This window comes from Macaca fascicularis, chromosome 9 (genome assembly GCF_037993035.2).
Source record: "Macaca fascicularis isolate 582-1 chromosome 9, T2T-MFA8v1.1".
Taxonomy (NCBI): Eukaryota; Metazoa; Chordata; class Mammalia; order Primates; family Cercopithecidae; genus Macaca; species Macaca fascicularis.
In genome coordinates, this window is record NC_088383.1 from 17,897,422 (window position 1) to 17,915,875 (window position 18,454).

The following is an 18,454-nucleotide window of genomic DNA, read 5'->3' on the forward strand; positions in this document are numbered from 1 at the left end:
CCACAATAAGGGAATGATAATGCTCATTTCAGAGAATTATTGGGATGAGACATGAGATCATATTTTTAATTTACATATGTTAAGAGTCATGTTTTAAAATGATAACATCAACAACAGTAATAGTGAATGAGATGTCAATTAAACCAATGCACTAAGCATTTAATCATATTTTCATTCACTCTTTATATGGCAATATAGTTTATTTTTATCATAATGTCTTCAGATAAATTTAAGATTACATTTAGGTGGTAAAATCTATATTATTTATCCTGTATTCCTTCAATTTCGTTATTTTGGTACACAGGGTCAAAATAGTCTATTATGTGAGTAGCCTGTGAAATTGGAAGGATAAAAAGTCAGGGACAAAGTATATTATAGTCATTACTGATCTACAGGTTATCAAATTCTACTAACTCTTATAAGTGGTAGTTACTGTCCTCCACCAGATTTGTTCTGTTTGTGAGACAATGCTGCTGGCATTGCTTCCTCTGTTTCTCTGAGTACACAGTGCATTCACACAAAACAAGCCCTTGGATATGTAATGTTTGAGACAAATATGGCAACATTTAAGTCAATAGTCAAAAAGAGAAACCTCTGGGGACAAAAATTCAGGTTCTACGCTGAACGTCACATTTGTTCTGAGTTGGCTTAGAACTCAGTTTTACACTTCATTTTTGGTTGCTATGATATTTGAAACTGAAAAAAAAAAAAAGCGTGGTTTCAGTTTTTGTGTCATATGAAAAACTGTGGAATCCCCTGCAAAGTACATGCATTCCTCTATCTGGGATATTGTTGCCAGGGAACGAGAACACAAACAGAAGTTTCGAGAAAGCCCTTCCTTTGGCCCAGATCTCAAGGACTGTGATTACAAATTGTGCAATCTATGATTTGGGAAGGTCATGGTGGTTTGAGGGTTATTTTTTTTCTTTTTATAACAGTTTCAAAGAGTGGCAATAGAAATAGAACTCCCACTTTTTCAAACAGTGGCGACATGGGAATGGGGAGGCGAGACTCCTGAGAGGCCCTTGCTGGTGAAGAGACTCAGAGCCAACATGAGATGAAGGTCAACTGTGTGGATGTGTATTTACTGCTGTCGTCAAGGAGGTAGAAATGTCAGGAGTGAGCTTTTCCACTCATTCTGAAAGGTCTGCATATGCATAGCTTTAATGCTGCCTCTGATCATTGGGACCTTGCTGGAGAAGCTCTGAAGTCAAGGCCAAAAGAACTGCAGGATTTTCTTGGTCATTATCCCAACTTTACAACAAGGAGTTATTTAGAACAGATTTCTTAGAAATCAGCATCGTCCATTAAGAATTTCTTTGCAGAAAAGATGTGAAAATTTGTCATAAATAAAAATCAGACTCAGTATCACAATGCAGCAACCTGTGCTTTGGTTCCACACTAAGATGGAACTCATTTCCAGTCTCCATGCTTAAAAATATTTTAAGACTATCACAAAGTCAAAAGCCCAAAATATCAAATAGGCTGAAAAAGCCATCATACGCAGGATGGGATATAGCATATATAAATGTGAGAGAAAGAACAGTCAGCATTTAGGGAAATATCTCTTAACTTAAACAGAGCTGGTTGTTTTTAAAAGCTTCTCTTTTACTTAAATTTTTACCAAAACCAAGCAGGATTTCTTTATCTGACATCACATTCTTGAGGTTACTTTGGAGGCGGATGGATGGGTACTTTACCATTTCTCTCTGAGTGACGTTATGTCTACCACAGCCTAGCAGGAAGCGACACTGTGAAAGCAATTTCATCACCTATGGAGAGAAAGGTCTGCGCCTGAGATTAGAACCAGTGTGATTCACAGCTCAGCCCTGTGAACCTGCCCTAGAATCTTTGCTGACCACAACTCATAAATCACTTCCATTGCCCAACATCATACTTCCAGATTGTTGTGAATTATTTCACCACGTGGCATCAAGGACATACAATAATAAAAATGTTAAATTGAACAACATTTTTTTGTTCAATAAAATTTTTTGTTCAACAAAAGTTGCTTGTTCAATAACAAAAAAGACTCCTAAAATCATTTTCAAACTGGAAAACTCAGGTAATCATGATTCTGTATTTCAAAGTTATAACTTTGAAGAAATTATTAGGAAGAGAGAATGTGGCAATTGGTCTAATATTTTCTGGGCCAGGATTTATCACAGCACTGGCCACATAGCCCTTGAGTGTCTTTGCTGAGGATTTATCAGAATGTTACTCCCCTTTGATCGTCAGTTGTCTTGGCTCTGCAGACCTCTATTCCCCGCTCTCAGTATCCACCACCCAGAATAGTCCCCTGGGGTTGCCTCTATCACTGTGATCTATGATTTCTCCAACTGTAATCTCCTCCCTTGACATTTCCCACTCCACTATCTAAAACAACAGTGGTTCCCTTTTCCTTACTACATTAAGTTCACACTTGTCTGGCTGGCTTTGAGAGTTTTAAAGAATCTAGCCCAGGAGGTCTATGAAGCCTCATACCCCATTGTCTTCATTACATCAGGCTTATTTCTATCTCTTTCTTTGCTCATGCTGATCCAGGCACCATCTGTCAATTCTTGCCCTGATCATTCTTCAAGGGCTCTAAAATCTCACAGAGTCCGTGAAGATTTTTCCCAGTGACTTCCAGCCTCCTCACGAGCCTTGCAATAGGCACCTTACAGTTCAGCACTTCTGTTAATTTTCTACACCTGCTTCCTAACTGATCATGCACAGCTTGAAGACAAAGACTAACGTGGTATTTCTTTCATATGCCTAAAAATACCTTGCACAGTTTGGGATATATATTTCATCATGCTCCCAATCCAAATTCACCAACACATAGTTTATTCCAAAGTCTCTTTCTCTGGCCCAAATCCTCACCTAATTTTTATACTCACACCGGCCATTGCTGAAAGGATACATCCCCTGAACATCTCAAATGCAGCATGTTCAAATCGGAGCTCACAATTTTCCCCCAAACATGGTCTTTTTCTGGGATTTCCTATCTATGAATAATGGCACCAACATGTGTCAAATCATATACCACAGGAAAGCTGGAGCTGTCCATGATTCTTTCTTCTCTCTCCCAGACTGACACACATCTACTCCACCATCAGATCTGCCATCTTGGCTCACTGCAACCTCTGCCTCCCAGATTCAAGCTATTCTCCTGCCTCAACTTCCTGAGTAGCTAGGATTACAGGCACGCACCACCACACCTGGCTAATTTTTGTATTTTTAGTAGAGATGGGGTTGGTCAGGCCAGTCTCAAACTCCTGACCTCATGGTCCACCCACCTTGGCCTCTCAAAGTGCTGAGATTACAGGTGTGAGCCACTGTGCCCGGCCCTAAACAGCTCTTTAATACACTGCCTCACCCACTACTCATTTCTTTTCTCCCTGCTCTGATATAATAGCCCCCTAACGAGTCACTCAAACTCTCAGTCTCTTCCTCTTCTTAGGCGTCCCTCTACTTACCAGAACTCTTATTCTAAAGTGTACTTGTGTTTGCATCACTGAATTTCCCACTTAAAAATCCTCGGTGGTCTTTCCCTGATGGCAGAATAAAATCCAAATTCTGGCAATGTTTCTTATCAATTGGTTTCTGATAACCTGTCCTGCCTCAACTTCTATCACTCCCTTTCCCTAGTGTTTCTCACCTTTTCTTCATTATCAGCCCCCTGAGGAGACTGTTCAGACATTTTTTTCCAAATTCTCAACCATGAAAATTTAATACAAGTATATTGTATATCTGTTATGTACTGTATATCTTTATGCTTTATACATTAAAGAGTAAGAATTTCTTAATCCCCCTACCAAGAGCCAATTTTACCTCCTTGGAGTTGATACTTCCCCAGTGGAGAATGCAGAGAATGTGTGGTCTAGCTGAAGGACTTGCACTTTGCAAAACTTTTGTACCCTCATGCCTTGCTGCTTCTATTTAGAAATGCTTTCCTCTCCCAGATATTTGTCTGATCAATTCTTGCCCATTCTTTAAAACTCAGTTCAAATGTCAAAGCTGCCTGGAGGGTCCTTTGAAATCCCACAGGCTGACCTAGCTATTTTTTCTGCATTCCCATGGCGTCCTGGATTATGTATATATTTCTACACTTGGTTTGCCTGCCTTGCCTACCCGATGACTAACTCCCCAAAGTCAAGAATGTGGTCTGCTTCCTTTCTGTTATGGGCTGAATTGTATCTCTGCCGAAATTCATACATTGAAGTTCTAACTCCCAGACCTCAGAATGTGACTGTCTTTGGAGATAGGGCCTTTAAAAAGAGGTGATTAAGTTAAAATGGAGCTGAATGGACTCTAATCCAATCTGACTGGTGTCTTTGTAAGGAGCAAATTTGGACACACAGAGCTACCAGGATGAACACACAGAGAGAAAACACCATGTGAGGACACAGGGAAAAGGCAGCATCCACAAGCCAAGGAGAGAGGCCTCAGGAGAAAACAACCCTGCTGACACCTTGACTTTGGACTTCCAGCCTCCAGAACTGTGAGACAGCACACTTCTGTTGCTTGAACCTCCCAGTCTGTGGCATTTTTGTTATGACAGCCCAAGCAAATTAATACTGTCTATATTCAGACACCAAGCCCAAAATATGTGCTGGCTGGTTGGCTGAATGAATGAAAAACTTGTTCTCAAAAAATATCTGCTTGCAGAGGTTATGTGTAATTGACATGTAAATAATCATGTAATTAACATGATTCACAGTTGTAGCTGCCTGTTCATTATAGGCTGGGCCTCGGTCTTCTCCTATAGCCCAGCTTACCCACCCTCACACCCTAAGGCATTCTTACACAAGACAAGTGGATAACAGAATTACAAAAGATAAAACCTTTGTCTTCAAAGGGTGAACCTCCCAGAAATCATACTACATGTACTCTAAGCCACAAAAGGAATAAAATTTTTGAATGAGAAGGAATTCCCCTGAAAGACCAGTGATAAACCAAGACTAATGAAAGACCATTTGAAAGAAGATACCTGGAACGAAGGTCTAACTTTAAGAGAAACACTGCTGACCTCATGGCAGTTTTCTGCCAGTGCTCTAAGGATGTTTTTTAAAAGCCCTTTGGTACAGTGCTTCATGCCCACAGGTAGTCAAGAAGGCACTGGCTTACATCCAAACCGAGCCAGTCATAAAAGATCTTAACATGGTTTTTAAAATGTTCTCTTCAAACTAATTTCTGAAACTTCTCAAGGCTTCAGAAATCTCATTAATAGCTAAAAGGAAGATAAAATGGACCCAGCCCCCATTTGAGAGGCTGATGTCATCTATCTTCCCAAAGAAAAGGCCACGTTTTCCTTTGTGGAAATCCTGGGTGACATCACCTCCTGATCACATGCCCCTTAGTCCTGCCCCCGCGAGCTCCCAGCTGAAGGGTTCGCTCCCTTTGCAAATGTCACTCTCTCGCTCACAAAGCTCCTTGACCTTGTTTGTATGCTGGATTCCATCACTAAGTGAAAGAAGGCCTCTGGGAGCAACGACCAGAAGAGGCTAGGGGGTCTGTGCAGCTGGCTGGGAGGCTGCTTTTCACACAGCCTGCGGAAACTTCTGTATTCCCCACCCCTACCCCCCACACCCTCCCCCCGCAACCCAGACGGAGGCCCCCAAGGCTGAATTCAGCCTCTGGACAATGCTGTCAAAGCTGAATACCATGAACTGATTAGAGAGACAGGGCGACTGTGGCCATTTCTTTATTTCCAGGGTGGGGCCCTCTTTGAGGACCCGCATAAAAGGCCCTGCAATGTTACTTCATCTCATGTCTACAGGGCCACGTTCAGAAAGAGCCCACAAATAAAGCCTGGTTGTAGATCCGTTTTCTTAAAGCCAATAGAAGGTTTGTGTCGTTCACAAAGCAGCATATTTTGTAAATGCATTTATGCATGAATTGGGGAAATGAATGCAGTGTGTAGGAACTCTTCCTCAGAAGCAGTGCTCAGGAGACAATGTCACTGCCGAGTTTGAATTCTCTGCCTGGTGTCTGGAGATCGTACTGCACAGTTTAGAAAAGAGTCAGAGGGGAGCCTGCGGTGGGGGGAAGGGCCTGCAAGGTGAGAGGATTCTGAGGAATAGAGGGTAGGAGTTTAAAGCCACTTGACCTGGCCAGGGCAGGAAGAGCAACTCCAGGGCCAGCGTCAGGGGGGCTGTCCTGAGCCCTCCACCTGATTCTGAGAACAGCCCTTGCGGGGCAGTGCTGAAAGAAGCCTAATTCTTTTCCTTCTGACATGTTACACACACTCACACAAATGCATTTAAGAATATTATCACCAGCTCAGTGGCTCATGCCTGTAATCCCAGCATTTTGGGAAGCCGAGGCGGGCAAACTGCTTGAGCCCAGGAGTTTGAGACCAGCCTGGAAAACAGAGACACCCTATCTCTACAAAAAACACAAGTTAACTGGGTATAGTGGTACACCCCTATAGTCCCAGCTACTCAAGAGGATGAGGACGGAGGATCACCTGATCACAAAAAGTTGAGGCTGCAGTGAGCTGAGATCACATCACTGCACTCTAGCCTGGGAAAAAGAATGACATCTTATCTCAAAAAAAAAAAAAAAATACAATTACACTTGAGCATTGAGAGTAATGTTTACATTTATTTAGCTCCATAGCTGCTGAGTCCCTGCCCAAATGTGTGTGTGTGAGAGAGCTGTGTGTGTGTCTTGAGCACTGAGAGTAATTTTTACATTTATTTAGCCCGTGGCTGTAGAGTCCCTGCGTGTGTGTGTGTGGTGTGTCTCTTGAGCATTGCGAGTAATTTTTAAATTTAGCCCCATGGCTGCAGAGTCCCTGCCCGTGTGTGTGTGTATGTGTGTGTGTGTGGTGTGTGGGGTGTGTCTCTTGAGCATTGAGAGTAATTTATACATTTATTTAGCCCCATGGCTATAGAGTCCCTGCCTCTGTGTGTGTAGTGTGTGTCTCTTGAGCACTGAGAGTAATTTTTACATTTATTTAGCCCCATGGCTGCACAGTCCCTGCCCGTGTGTGTGTGGTGTGTGTGGTGTGGTGTGTGTGTATGGTGTGTGGTGTGTCTCTTGAGCACTGGGAGTAATTTTTACATTTATTTAGCCCCATGGCTGTTGAGTCCCCGCCCGTTTGTGTGTGTGTGTGGTGTGTCTCTTGAGCATTGAAATTGTTACATTTTTTTAGCCCCATGGCTGCAGAGTCCCTGCCCATGTGTGTATGTGTGTATGGTGTGTGTGTACCTTGAGCATTGAGAGTAATTTTTAAATTTATTTTGGCCCCATGGCTGCAGAATCCCTGCCTGTGTGTGTGTGTGTGTGTGTGTGCTTAGCCACATTATATGCTTAGCTCTGCAGCGCCTTGGCAGCGCTATTCCTCTTGGACTCAGTTCCAGCCTCTTGACTTCTCAGGTCCCTCGGGCTCTTCCTGCTCCCTCCTGTCACAGGGTCTTCCTTCTCCTGCTTGCCTAGTTAACTCCTGATTATTTTTTAGGTTTTGGTTCAGAGGTCTCATTTGCATGGAGATCATCCCTGACCTCCTGCCAGGCCCAGGACAGATGCCCTGTGTGTGCCCACTTGGCACTACTCACGGTTTTGATTTTCTATTTATTTAAATGTGTTTTTGTGTGATGTCAGCTTCTCCCACCTAGCCTAGCTCTGTGAGAGTAGGAACCAAGCCTGCTGGTCTGAGTCACTCTGTGTTCCCCATCTCAGCACAGTACCATCCTTAGTGTCTGTGGAATGAACAAATGCGTGAATGATACCTCACGATTTACGTCTTGTATTCACCTCCAATGGATCAAAAATGGTGGGACCTCTCCGACAGAAGAGCTCGCCCTTTCTGTGGGCTCCCCTTCTCAGGTTATCTCAAACTAAAGACTTACTTCAGATGCAGAGTATTAAACTCTGTGTACCATGGTATTGCATACCTATAGAATATTCTAATCAATTTTGCGTAGATCTAAATGACTAAAAATTCCTTTCCAGAAAGTTCTTCCCAAGTATAATTTACACATTGGGAGCAAAACAGAGTTAAAAAAACAATTTTATATTTCAGTTCTGGCCCCAGCTGGCAACATTTTGTTGCATAATTCTGGCTCCGAGTTTCCAGCAACTGGGAGAAAGTTTTGAAATAGTAAACAGGAAAGGAGAATAGACAGAGGGTGCCTTTGACTTTCCCAAAGGAAGACAGATTCCAAGTAGAACTGGTAGAAAAAAATGTTCCCAACATAAAACTCAGAGCTTTCACCAGAAGATTTAGCATGTTGGCCGGAACAGCCCATTGATACAGTAATCTGAGCGCAGCCTGCAATGACCATTCAATCAAGCTCCTTAGAGTGGCCTTGGGTTAGTAAGGCTAGAACAGTCTGGAGGGGAGAGGAAGTAGCCACCTAGGAGAAAGTAATCAGCAAAATCACTGCCCCCGCAAACTCTCCATCTTGACTGTATGGATGAATCACTTAAGGAGCATTTAGAAATTAGCAATAGTCAGGGCCCCATGGCAGGCCAATTGAATCCTATCTCTGGAGATTGGAACCCAGGCATGGGCACTTTTTAAAACTCCCAGACCATTCCAATGGTGCATCTAGGGCTGAGAACACACTCCAGCACCCTGAGCCCAGGCTTCCTGGTTAGCATTTCTTACCTTCTACACTTCTGTCCCTGGGGGAAAGTTCTCTCTGCTTTAGATCTTGCCATTATCCTACTGTCATTAAAACAAACAGTACAATGTGCCCTTTCAACATCTCAGAAGGTTTCTCCAGTCCCTAGGGATACTGTCTTTCTACGATCTCATTCCTCCAGTCTCAACACTTGCTCTCACCTTGTTCCTCAGAGTGGTCCACAGAGCAGCACCAGCAGCATTACCTGGGAGCTCATTAGAAATGCAGATTCATGGGCCTTGCCATCCTCTTTCCAACAACATCCCCAGGGTTCATGTGCACAGGAGCATCTGGGAAGCACGTATGCTCTGGAGAATGTCCCAGCCCTTGAAAATCTGGGCCATTTCCCAAGATTCTCCTGTCCTTTCTGTCTCTTTTCACACTGTCTCTAGTTAGAATCATGTAATACTACAGATGATCTGTATTATAGAGATGAATCAATCAAATCCCTGCATTTAATGGATCAATGAGTTGACTTAGGTTGAATTCACCCACTTGGGCCAGATGCAGTGGCTCACGCCTGTAATCCCAGCACTTTGGGAGGCCAAGGCAGGAGGATTGCTTGAGCTCAGAAGTTCAAGATCAGCCTGGGCAACATAGCAAGACCTCAACTCTACTGAAAATTTTTTAAAAAGCCAGGTGCGGTGGCACACACCTGTAGTCCCAGCTACTCAAGAGGCTGAGGTGAGAGAATCACTTAAGCCTCAGAGCTCAAGTCTCCAGTGAGCTATGATCAGACCACTGCACTCCAGTTTGGATGACAGAGTGAGATCCTATCTCAATAAATAAATAAATAAATATCTACTCACCTGATGAAGAGGAAGGTCCAGGACTTCTACAAGATTAATTATCACAACTCATTTACTTTGGGAATTCATAATGTACGTTTCAAGCTGCAAGTAGCTCTGTGGATGACCACTATTTTTAAATACTGAAAGCCCCACACATATTTTAACAGAAATGCATTCAGAGCCCAGTTTATAATCTCAGAACACCCAGCTCTCCTAAGTGTATAATAGGGCTATTCAGTTATATGTAGCTCTGACATTCACATAATGAGTGCACCAGAATGTGAACAACCTTAAGAGTCAACCACTGCACACATTGATGTGTGCTCAGCTAGAGCTCAGCCCTGATTTTGACAGTAGGGCCACAGCTTAGATGTCTATGCTTGATTCCTGGTATAATCTTGCAACTCCACTTTTCTTTCCAGTTGATTGAAATACACCAATGAGCTCTAGCATCGTGGTTGAGAACTACTGCTATGAGACCCACAAGGACTACACATTCCAGGGATAGATCACTGTAAGACAGTAGCGTGTCCGGAATTTATTCCTTCTGGTGGGTTCTTGGTCTTGCTGACTTCAAGAATGAAGCCACGGACCCTTGCGGTGAGTGTTACAGTTCTTAAAGCTGGTGCATCCGGAGTTTGTTTGTTCAGATGTTCAGATGTGTCCACAGTTTCTTCCTTCCAGTGGGTTCATGGTCTTGCTGACTTTAGGAGTGAAGTCACAGACCTTCACAGTGAGTGTTACAGCTCTTAAAGATGGTGCGGAGTTGTTTGTTCCTCCTGGTGGGTTCGTGGTCTCGCTGACTTCAGGAGTGAAGCCACAGACCTTCACAGTGACTGTTACAGCTCATAAAGGTAGTGTGGACCCAAAGAGTGAGCAGCAGCAAGATTTATTGTGAAGAGCAAAAGCAAAAAGCTTCCACAGAGTGCAAGGGGACTTAAGCGGGTTGCCGCTGCTGGCTCGGGTGGCCAGCTTTTATTCCCTTATTTGGCCCCGCCCATGTCCTACTGAGTGGTCCATTTTACAGAGTGCTGATTGGTTCATTTTACAGAGTGCTGATTGGTGCGTTTACAAACCTTTAGTTAAGACACAGAGTGCTGATTGGTGTTTTTACAGAGTGTTGATTGGTGTATTTACAAACCTTTAGCTAGACACAGAGTGCTGATTAGTGCATTTACAAACCTTTAGCTACACAGAAAAGTTCTCCAAGTCCCCATCCGACCCAGAAGCTCAGTCGACTTTACCTCTCAATCCCCCCTCTAAACAGGACACCCCAACTGCCGCTGGGAATTGGGCAATGACTGCTCTAGCTACTTCCTGCTGGATAGGGGCAAGGAAGGGGCCCTGCAGTTGTAGTGTCCTCCAGAGGGGAACTCTTTATACCAGTGAAAGGGCCAGTGGGTCGGTCCAGGGGTCCTCGGTAGAAGTTGTTAGTTGAGCTCATTTGGGGTTCCATTTGTAAGACTATCTGTAGCTTGATGGCCTTGATTCTAGAGGAAACAAATTTGACAAGGAGGTTAAAAATACAGAGCCTGAAGGCAAGTAATAGCAAGATGGCGGCCACAGGACCTAGAAAAGGGAGAAGCCATGTTACCCAACTCCAGAGGTTGATATAAGAGTTTGAAAGGCATTGTCTGATATCAGAAGCCTTTTCCTGTAAACGTTGGGTGGCATCTCGTACTATCCCGGACTGGTTAGTGTAAAAGCAACACTCTTTCCCTAAGAAGGTGCAAAGTCCTCCTTTCTCGGCAGTGAGGATGGTCTAGGCCTCGGCAGTTTTGGAGAGTCACTGCTGCCACAGTCTATTTGGGATTGTAGTTACTATCCTTATTGGATAGATTTTGTTATTTCTTGCAAACTGTCTGAGAAATCCTTTGAGAGTGTGTGGTAGTAGGATAATGCTTGTTACACTGTTAACTTTTAGCAAACTTTAGTAGAAAACCTTTGTAAGCTTGGGATTTTAATTTTTCTTTGCTATTAATAAAGCCTCATTCCATCCATATTAACTTAGAATTGGTATAGATGACTCCTTCCTGATTCTGTAAGTACTTTAAGATTTGGCTGAGTGCAAACAACTCCCATGTTTGAGCAGACCAATTATTAGGCAATTTTCCTAACTCTGCTTCTATAAGAGTTTCCTGAACACCCACTGTGTCTTTCCCTTAAACACCTGGGAGGAACCATCTATCCTCCTGTGCTGAAGGGAGTTCCTCCTATGTCTGGTTGGACTTTTGTATGGTAATTAAGATTTAGATCCCCTGTTAGGAAACCTGCTGGGTTAAGGATTTTTGATAGGAAGGCTACCAGTTGTCAGTGGCCTCAGTGTTTTCGGCTCTGCCCTTGTTTACACTGACAACAAGATAGTATTGGAGTGTTATAGGGTTACAGAGAAGACCTTCAATTATCAATTACAGGTTTTAAATGTATCCTGACTTTTAAAGGAATATGGTACACTGTTTTTTTCTTTACTACTTCTATCTCTTTCTCTCTTTGACTCCTTTGTGTCTTCCTCTCTTTCCTCCTCTCTGACTTTCTGTCTGTCTCTTCCTCTCTCTGTCTCTCTCTGACTTTCTTTGTCTCTTCCTCTCTGTCTCCTTCTTTTGACTTCCTATCTTTCTCTTTCTCTCTCTCTCTCCCTCTCTCTCTCTCTTTGACTTTCTGTCTATCTCTTCCTCTCTATCTCCTTCTTTCTTTCTCTGACTTTCTCTCTGACTCCCTCTTTGTCTCTCTCTTCCTCTGTCTCTTTCTCTTTTTCCTTTCTGCTGGTCTTTCCCTGCCTCTGCCAGCCACTTATACTGCTGTTCTCCCCTCTCCTTCCCCTTTTTGATGGCGTTGGCAGTGTAAGACTGCCACCTCCTTGGGTTTTTGCACTGAATGCAATAACTCCATGATTTCCTTGTCGTATTTAACAGGGGTTCCCCCAGGAGTTAGGAACCCCCTTTCTTTCCATATTGCAGCATGGGCATGTAGGATTAGATAAGCATACTTGCTATCTGTATACATATTTATTCTTTTTCTCTTTCCCAGTTCTAAGGCTTAGGTAAGTGCCACTAGTTCTGCTAACTGGGTACTGGTCCCTGGGGGAAGAGGCTTACTTTCAAGCATGGTTACATCACTAACTATGGCATAACCTGCCCTTTGTATCCCATTTTCCACAAATGAACTTTCATCAGTATATAGGTTAAGGTCAGGATTAGCTAAGGGGACTTCTAAGAGATCATCTTGGGCAGCATAGGTCTGGACTATAATTTGGTGGCAGTCATGATCAATTGGTTCCCCATCCTCTGGGAGAAAAGTGGCAGGGTTGAGGGCCATGGATGTACATATCTGAAGCACCGGTCCCTCAAGGAGTAGCGCCTGGTATCTAAGTAGGCAGTTGTCTGATAGCCATAAACTTCCTTTGGCACCTAGTGTGCCATTTACATCATGAATAGTCCAGACAGTGAGATCCTTTCCTTGTATTATTCTGATAGCCTCTGACACTAAGACGGCCACCGCCACAACTACCTGTAAACAGTGGGACCAACCTTTTGCTACTACATCAGTTTCCTCACTTAGGTCTGCCACTGGTTGTGGGGTTGTCCCACGAGTCTGAGTAAGAACCCCAAGAGCTATCCCTGCTCTCTCTGTGACGTATAAAGAAAAGATTTGTCCTGTGTAAAGCCTTAAAGCTGGAGCTTGTACTAGGGCCTGCTTTAAGGTTTTGAAGGCTGTTTCTGCCCCTGGTTCCCACTCTGCTAGAATGAGTATTTGCCCTCTGGGTAGCCTTGATTAGAGTATAGAGGGGCCTGCTATCTTGCTGTACCTGGGGATCCACAGTCAGCAAAAGCCAGTGATTCCAAGGAACCCCCACAACTGTTTTAATGTCTTAGGGCGAGGATAAGCCAGTATAGGCTGTATTTGTTCCTTGCTGAGGGCCCTGGTCCCTCTGGCTAAGATTAGGCCTGGATATTTGACCTGCTGTAGGCAAAGCTGGGCCTTTGACCTAGACGCCTTGTACCCTTGATTAGCTAGAAAGTTCAAGAAACCTAGAGTAGCCTGCTGGCATAAGGCTTCCAAACTGGTAGCCAAAAGTAAATCATCCACGTACTGAAGGACCAGAGTGCCTGGACTTGAGAAGTGGCCTAGATCTTGGGCCAGTGCCTGACCAAACAGGTGAGGGCTATCCCTAAAACCTTGGGGCAAGACCGTCCATGTAAGTTGGGATGTGTGGTCTGTGGGATCCTCAAAGGCAAAGAGAAACTGGGAGTCAGAGTGCAGGGGAATACAGAAGAAGGCATCCTTGAGGTCCAGAACTGTGAACCATTCTGCTTCCTCTGGTATTTGAGAGAGCAGGGTATAGGGGTGGGGTACAACTGGATATAGAGGAATTACTGCCTCATTGATGAGTCTAAGATCTTGCACTAGTCTCCACTGACCATTCGTTTTTTGTACTCCTAGAATTGGGGTGTTGCAGGGACTGCTGCATTTCCTTACTAAGCCTTGAGCTTTTAAATGTTTAACAATATCCTATAATCCTTTTTGAGCTTCAGGCCTTAAGGGATATTGCCTTTGATAAGGAAAAGTGGTGAGGTCTTTTAGCCTGATTTGGGGACTGGGCGGGCATTTTTTGCTCTTCCAAATTGTCCTTCCAATGCCCAGACTTCAGGGTTGATTCCCTCCTCAAGTAGGGGACAACAAACGGGTAACTTATTCCCCATATTCATGTAGCTAATAGCTCCAGTTTTGGCTAATATATCCTTCCCTAATAAGGGTGTGGGACTTTCAGGCATAACAAGAAAGGCACGTGAAAAGAGCAAAGCCTCCCAATTACAACTGAGGAGATGGGAGAAATATCTGGTTACAGGCTGTCCCAGGATTCCTTGGATGGTAACGGACCTTGAGGACAGTCGTCCAGGACAGGAAATTAACACTGAGAAGGCCATGCCAGTGTCCAGGAGGAAGTCAATTTCCTGGCCCTCAATGGTTAAATGTACTCGGGGCTCAGTGAGGGTGATGACATGAGCAGGTGCTTGCCCCGGGCACCCTCAGTCCTGTCGTTTGATCATCTGGTTGGGGGCTTCTGGCCCAGAGAACCACTGCACTCTGGAGCAGTGCACCTTCCAGTGATTACCTTGGCATCATGGACATGGACAAGGGGGCAGCTTGTTTCTTGTTGGACAATCTTTTTTAAAGTGTCCTTGTAAACCACCTTGATAACAAGCCCTCCCAGGTGATTGGTCTGCTCCATTTTTATCCTTTCTGAATCACCAAGGTTTGTTTGTCTGAGGGCCATGACTAAGGCTGCGGCCTTTCTCTGATCTCACTTTTCCTTTTGGGCCTGTTCCTCTTGGTCCCTATTATAGAACACCAAGGTTACCAGGTTTAACAATGCCTCCAGATTTTGTTCAGGGCCGAGGGCTCATTTTTGGAGCTTTCTCCTAATATCTGCAGCTGATTGGGTAATAAACTTATCTTTTAGGATCAGTTGACCCTTGAGTGAGTCGGGTGACAGGGAAGTATATTTTATTAAGGCCTCCCGTAGCTGCTTGAGGAAGGCAGAAGGATTTTCTTCCTTTCCCTGACTTATGGTGGACATCATTGAATAATTCATGGATTTTTCCTAATTCTCCTTAGTCCTTCTACAACACAGGTTAGCAGATGTTGACGACTCCAGTCCCCATGATCTGAGTCGAGGTCCCAGTGGTGATCCATACTGGGGATGGCTTGTTGACCACTAGGGAATTTGTCCCTTTCTTTGGCTGCCATTCTATCATTTACTTGACTAAGATACCAGGTATCTCCAAACTCTCAGGCTGCAGCTAAAGCCGCATTCTTTTCACTAAAGGCCAGGGTTTGATCTGACAATAGCATGATGTCTCTCCAAGTGAGATCAAAGGTTTGCCCTAGATCCTCTAGGACATCTATGTACCTATCAGGATCATCTGAAAACTTCCCCAGGTCTGCCTTGATCTGCTTTAAATCAGAGAGGGAGAAGGGGACATGTACCCGGGTTGGGCCAAATTCCCCTCCCCCTACAGCTTGAAGGGGACATAACTGATAGCCTGGGGGATTTTGTGGTCCCTTGGAGATGTCTTTGCTTATTTCCTTCTGGGCAGGGGAGATTAGAGGAGGCTTATCATTAATAGGAAGGGGAGCAATAGGGAGGATAGGATATGGGGGTAAGTTGAAAGGTCCTCCTGTGGGATGTAAATTGCAAGTTTTGCAAGTTGTGTATTCTCCTTCAATGAAAAGAAAGCTTGGACTTTAGGTATTTCACTTCGTTTGCCTTCCCTCTTACAGAAAAGGTCAAGCTGCAGGATAGTATTGTAATGTATACTTCCTTCGGGTGGCCATTTTTCCCCATCAGAGGGGGAATACTGGGGCCAGGCCATAGTGCAGAAAAAAAATGAGCTGCCTCTTTTTCAGGGTTTGCAGGTCAAATTGGTCCCAATGGCTTAGGATGCATTTCAAGGGTGAGCCTGTTGATGCCTGACTGTTTCCCATCTGAAAGACAAAACCACCCATGGTTTTGGTTTGGTTTGTTTTTCTCCCTGCCCAAGAACTTGCAATGGTCCCTGGACCCTGCTGATTAGAATAGTTGCACTCACTGACACAGCAGCAGAAACACTAGTTTTCCTCCTAGACCACAAGGAGGACTGAGGAAGGTGGGATTTAGTGGCCCTCACTGATGCATTCTCAAAAACCTGCACCCTTGCCTGTCCTCCTAGACCAGAAGGAGGACTGAGAAAAATCAGGTTTAGTGGCCCTTACTGACACATTCTCGAAAACCTGTTAGAGTCCTAACATTCTCCTGTTAGTACTGGGACCTTACCCGTGTCCTATAAAGATGTTATGCCCTAAAAATGAAGTGGAGGGCCAGACCCTGAGGGAGGGAAGGGAGCTCCAGAGTTGGAAGAGTGATGCCTTTTGTCCTCACTTATATGAATAGGAAGGATACAATTTCTGAGGCTCCCCAGATCCTAGCTTCAGCAATAGCTTTTGTTAGGCCTGCTTGTCTGAGGAGGGATCCTCAAATTCCAGATAGTCCCCACTACAATGGGGCTTTGGTCAAAAATTATGTCTTTCTGATTGGTAAGCCTGGGTGCCTAAAGAAGGGAACAGAGTCCTGGAGTTGATACTAGAAACCATTCTTACAGGAGAAACTAGAAAAGCACGAGAGACAGGGAGTGGTTTTTAGAAGCGGGACTAGCCTTGGAGAAGAGCAACGAGAGGAAGTTTGTCTGACAGGCATTAGGACCCAGGAGGCAAGGGTCAGGATAGATAGGATAGATGGACAAGTCTTGCTTGGGCGACATGACTTTGCGAGTTCCACTCATGGCCACAGGGTCAACCAACCTGTCGGGACCCTGGAGCTGAATGGCTTTCCTCTCTGTCAACCCTCAGCTCAGCCCAGAAGTACAGAAAAAGCGGAAGCTGGTTCCAGGCCAACCAAAGCTCCCAACTCTGAAGAGTTAGGGGTTGTTTAGAGCCCTTTCCCAGAAAGTCTGACACCCATGTCTTTAGTCCAGCGGCCGTGCTAGTTGCTTTTAACTGACTGACAGGTGCCTGGTATTTAGCCCCCAAATTCTAAGGAAAAATAGGACAGACTAGCAAGCGAAAGGGGTCCGATGGTACTCACCGCTTGGTGATTGTCCCATCTGGGTCGCCAAAATGTGTCCAGAATTTATTCCTTCCAGTGGGTTCTTGGTCTCTCTGACTTCAAGAATGAAGTCGCGGACCCTCACGGTGAGTGTTACAGTTCTTAAAGATGGTGTGTCCAGAGTTAGTTTGTTCGGATGTTCAGATGTGTCCGCAGTTTCTTCCTTCTGGTGGGTTTGTGGTCTCACTGACTTCAGGAGTGAAGTCACAGACCTTCGCAGTGAGTGTTACAGCTCATAAAGGTAGTGCGGACCCAAAGAGTGAGCAGCAGCAAGATTTATTGTGAAGAGCAAAAAGAACAAAGCTTCCACAGTGTAGAAGGGGACTCGAGCGGGTTGCCCCTGCTGGCTCCGGTGACCAGCTTTTATTCCCTTATTAGGCCCCACCCATGTCCTGCTGATTGGTCCATTTTACAGAGCACCGATTGGTCCATTTTACAGAGCACTGATTGGTCCATTTTATAGAGCACTAATTGGTCTGTTTTTATAGAGTGCTGATTGGTGCATTTACAAACATTTAGCTAGACACAGAGCACTGATTGGTGTGTTTTTACAGAGTGCTGATTGGTGCATTTACAAACCTTTAGCTAGACACAGAGAGCTGATTGGTGCATTTACAAACTTTTAGCTAGACAGAAAAGTTCTCCAAGTCTCCACCCCACCCAGAAGTTCAGCTGGCTTCACCTGTCAGTAGTTTCCAAACTTTAATCACCAGGGAGACCAGTTAAGACACAGATTATTGGGACCCACTTCAGAGTTTGTGATTCTGTAGGCCTGGGATGGGGCCCAAGAATTTGAATTTTTAACAAGTTCCAGGTAATACTGATGCTGTCTCTAGGGACCGCATTTTGGGAACCACTGCTCTGGGGCTCTCCACTTGCAGATTGGCCCACCTGAGATTTGTAGTAATTTCAGACCTCTTGTTAAAGGAGACCTTCCATCTTCAGAGGAATGATGATCCCTACCTGCTTCCTGAACCACCAATTTGTAGGTGGGATCCAGATATGCCCCTTCCTGTTTGACAAGTACAACACATGCCCCTGGCTTTGTGCATCTCAGCTCAAATCCTCCTCCTCTCAGGCCAACCCTGCCGCTTCCTTTTCCTCATCCCTGTCTGACTGACTTTCATTCTTTCTCATCTATCCCTATCCCTTCTCTGCTTAACGTCAAGGTGAGCCTTAAATCTCCTTCTATTCCATTGCACCTGAGATACTCCCACCCCACCTTGCAGTTAACTTGCTATACCCAGGTTCAACTCTTTATCCCTAGAAACTTCATTCTGCTTCTTTCTTTATCTAAGGCAATTCATTACTACACCTACAATTAATACAATTAACCAAATTCTTTCCACTTTGATGTCACTTCCTCTCTTAATCCTAACAGACTTAACTCTCCAAGTTCCATC

At 44.4% G+C, this 18,454-nt stretch overlaps 1 protein-coding gene across 1 annotated transcript in view; it reads right to left on the minus strand.

Annotated features, from left to right (window-relative positions):
• The window catches only part of CUBN (cubilin), a 314,813-nt gene that overhangs the window by 180,809 nt on the left and 115,550 nt on the right, over window positions 1-18,454 (minus strand). The window lies entirely within an intron of this gene.